The sequence below is a fragment of the Mus musculus genome, chromosome 16, assembly GCF_000001635.26.
Source record: "Mus musculus strain C57BL/6J chromosome 16, GRCm38.p6 C57BL/6J".
In the NCBI taxonomy this organism is placed as follows: domain Eukaryota; kingdom Metazoa; phylum Chordata; class Mammalia; order Rodentia; family Muridae; genus Mus; species Mus musculus.
In genome coordinates this window covers 80,135,416-80,139,362 of record NC_000082.6, presented here as the reverse complement: position 1 = coordinate 80,139,362, position 3,947 = coordinate 80,135,416, and the positions used below count along the sequence as shown (strand labels likewise).

General features: G+C 44.2%; 1 pseudogene; it reads right to left on the bottom strand.

Moving 5' to 3' along the window:
- Positions 1-1,895: 1,895 nt before the first annotated feature.
- On the bottom strand, positions 1,896-2,011 carry Gm23083 (annotated as a pseudogene).
- Between the last annotated feature and the right edge of the window lie 1,936 nt (positions 2,012-3,947).

Genomic DNA, 3,947 nt, shown 5'->3' with positions numbered 1-3,947 from the left:
GAGATCCTGTAGTGTTGGATCTGTGTGGCCAGCTCCATCCTTCATTCCAACAATTCATCAATGGTATAGATGCTAAGGTGGGCCAATTCAAAGCTCTGAATCTCAGCCTGTCTGTTACACAGTCCGTATGGCTCACCAGAAACCCTTGCAACCAGGGCCAGCTCTGCCCTGCTGCCCAGGAGGGGTGCAGAGCCTGATCTCTCAAGTGTAGCAGCGGGTGGAGGACATGGCCAGTTCCCCACTCTCATGACCCCATAACCAGATTTTTCTGCTTAGCTAACGACAGATGGCAAGGGGAATCTCTTCCTTGTCGATGCCACCCAAGAGCAGACAAGAATCAAGCACATATTTCCCGTTCTCACAGTCTCTTGGTTAATACACCCGCAACCCCCATGTCCAGGACCAGCTCTACTGTGCGGCAGCAGGTGAGGGGGAGGGACAGCTCTGCTGCTGTCATGATGCCAGGATCTCCCCTCCTATTTTTCTTAGGAGGCAAGGGATGAGGGGGGCATCTTTTCCTCACCCATCGGCCACATGACAGACACGGTAAGGGGCCAGATTTCCCATGTTCACTCTTTCAGGGCCAGCTCACCCGAGCTCAGCTTTACTGTGCTGCCCAGGTGAGATGGTTCTTCTCCCCAAGTGTAGCAACAGGTGAAGGGCAGTATAGCTCTCCTACACTCATGGCCCCTTTGGGTTCATCTCTTCTGCCCACAGCTGATGGTAAGGACAAAAGGGTGGGAAGGGAGAACTCTTCCTCAAAAACACCACCACACAGTGGAAAGGGGCTGGACTTCCCAAGCTCCTTTGGGCCAGCTCACCCACAGCTCCTGCATCCAAGGCCCACTCTAATAGGCTTCTCAGGTGAGGTGCATGAGCTGTTCCCCCAGTGTTATAGTAGGCGCGGGACAGGGCCAGCTCCTGTGGTCCAGCTTTCCTGGCTGCCTTGTGTCAAGGGGGTGGGGGATATCTTTCTCAACCATGTCACTGCTCACCTGCAGCTCCCACAATACACAGGCCTGATCCCCTGAGTACTGTAGCAGGGTCATGTCCCCTGTTTTCACAGCCCCAGGACCAGCTCTCCCTTGATGCCCAGATGAGGGGTGGGGCCAGTTGAGCACAGCCCTCAGATGTCAGCCCTGATCAGGGACTTCCACCCAGGCTTTGGTTATTTACAGACCCCTACTGCTTCAGGAACATAGACCCAGACATGACCCTGGAGGTAGCACAGACCATGCCACCACCATGGTACCAGATGGTATCTCTAGCTACTCACATCAGGCTGTTCCACACTAGTCTTCACTATCCTCTACTCTCCACTTCTGCCATCCTTCTTCCTTCTCCTTTTCTTTCTCTTCCATGTATCCACTACCTAAGTGCTTCTCTTAGTGATCCCTGGGGTTTCTTTCTGTCTGGGATTGTCTCAGGAGTGCTATGCCTTGATTGTGAATTGTGACACCAGGAAAGTGTCAGCTCAGGCGTGGTCTGCATTCCAAGGCCGGTACAGCAACAAACCTGTGATCATCTCAGGCTAGCTTCCTGTACAGACCCCAAGGCATCAGTACAGTTGTTGTCTTAGGCTCATTCCTGTATGAACCCGAAGTACCAGGAGGGGTTTTGCTGGTATCCTGCTTGATCCCCACTTCGGATACCCATCTGGGCCTGCACAATACCATGCTAATGGTTGTCTCAGAGACCAGTGAGCAGGAAATAACTGGTGAGCCATCCCTGTCCAAATTAACACACTCACTCTCTCTCTCTCTCTCTCTCTCTCTCTCTCTCTCTCTCTCTCTCTCTCTCTCTCTCTCTCCCTCCGTCCCTCCCTCCCTCCCTCCCTCCCTCCCTCCCTCCCTCCCTCCCCCATCTCTGTTTCTCTCTCTTGTTTTATTTTTCAGGAAATTTGACTACCAACCATTCACAGGTCTCTGAACATAATCATAGCCTCTCCTCTCTGCCACTTACTGATGCACATATGACATAGCAACCATATTTTCAATGCCTTTTCAGCTGTGACTGATATCCTTCTTAAGGTAAGCTGACTCTTCTATCTCCAACAAATACTATTTCTTAGATGAAAGAATGCAATGTTCTGGAATTAAGTTGGAGCTTAAGTATATGTTGAGAATAGCCCCTGAAAGAATTTCTTTGAAGATGAGAAACAAAAGTAACAAAATCTATACCTTGTTTGAACTTCATTAGGCTAACTGAGGAAAGAGGAAGCTTGACAATACTCAAACTTAACCGGTTCATATTGCAAGACCTCTTCAAATCCATCTTCCTTCCTGTAGCTGAAGAGCTCATAAGCCATTTTAAACTCTATAATCTTTTAGGAGATAGGTAAAAATCCACTACAGAAGTGTAGTCTGCATCATCAAAGAGCCAAAATTTCCCCACAAGATTTCAAAGTAATTGGGGAGGCTGTTAAGACAGAGAAGAAAACTGATTTTTTTTTCTTTAAAATTTTAAAGGAAAGTATTTCAGCCTATAGAGCTGGGAAATTTGAATCCCAGAGGCTCTCAATATTAAGAAATCCCAAGAGCTATTTTCAGCTGTGGATCTTGAGAAAGCTACAGCTTAGTGAAGGTCATTGTCCCATTGTCTTGCTATGACTCAGATTTTCAATAAATCTGCAAACAAAGGGGACATTTTGTGACAAAGAACAGCATACTGGAAACTATGTGAACTTTAAAGAAAAATCTAGATAATTGAAAAGGTAAATAAAGGCCAGAAATTATTACTTAAAGATTAAGTGATACCTTGGAAAGAACTTCTCTGTGACAGGCTTGCCAGGCAGTAAGTCAGGAGTTGGGATCCCACCATCCATGCAAAATGCAGGGCATGAAGAGACAGGCTAATCCTTGTAGCTCACTGACAGCCAGTCAAGCTGAACAAGTGGCCACTTGTGTCACTGAGACCTTATCTCAAAAAATAATACAGCCAGGCAGTGGTGGTGCATGCCTTTTATCCTAGCACTTGAGAGGCAGAGGCAGGCAGATTTCTGAGTGCAAGGACAGCCTGGTCTACAGAGTGAGTTCCAGGACAGCCAAAGCTATACAGAGAAACCCTGTATCGAATAACCAAACTAATAATAATAATAATAATAATAATAATAATAATAATAATAGCATGAACTGACTGAAGAACACAGTCAACATTGACTTCTGCCTCCTACATGCAGATATTCATGTGCCTGAGCACCTGAAAACACACAGAAAAACATGCACACAGACACACACACACACATACAAAAAAGGAGAATATATATGTAATAATTTACTATTCATCATTTAAAATAAACCTACTAATATTAAAAATATTTAATTCAATAGAAAATTTGGAATTAAAAGGGGTCATGTGTATCTCTATAACTGAAAACACAACTTTTGAAAAGAAAAATAAATCTTCCAGGTGACTATCAACAAACTACACACAAATCATATGTCTTTTCATATAAATTAAAATTTACTAACAAACCAACTCCCTATGTCTTGATAACATTGATATTCTTATCTCTCTCTCCCATGTAATCATAATTTTTTGAAGACTTTAAGGAAGACAACAAATTGGAAATTATTACAAATGCCTTGGAAATAAAACCTAATTAGGATTAGATATGGAGTCTGAAGACATGTTAATTACTGCATTCTTGGGATGAACTTTTAACGAATGAGTAGCTGCTGGGATGATTCAGCAAATCTGACAACCTGGATTTTATCCCTGGAGCCCACACAGTAGGAGATGAGAACCAACTAGCACTTGTTCTTCTCCGACTTCCACATGTGAGCTCTGTCATGCATGCATGCTCTTATGCACACCCACCTACATATTAACACACCCACAGGAAAAAAGTATTAAATAAAGCTAATCAACAATATTATCTGGTTACTTTTTATGCACATCATAATTTTGTAATGTACATGTATATATATATTTGGCATATGTAAAGG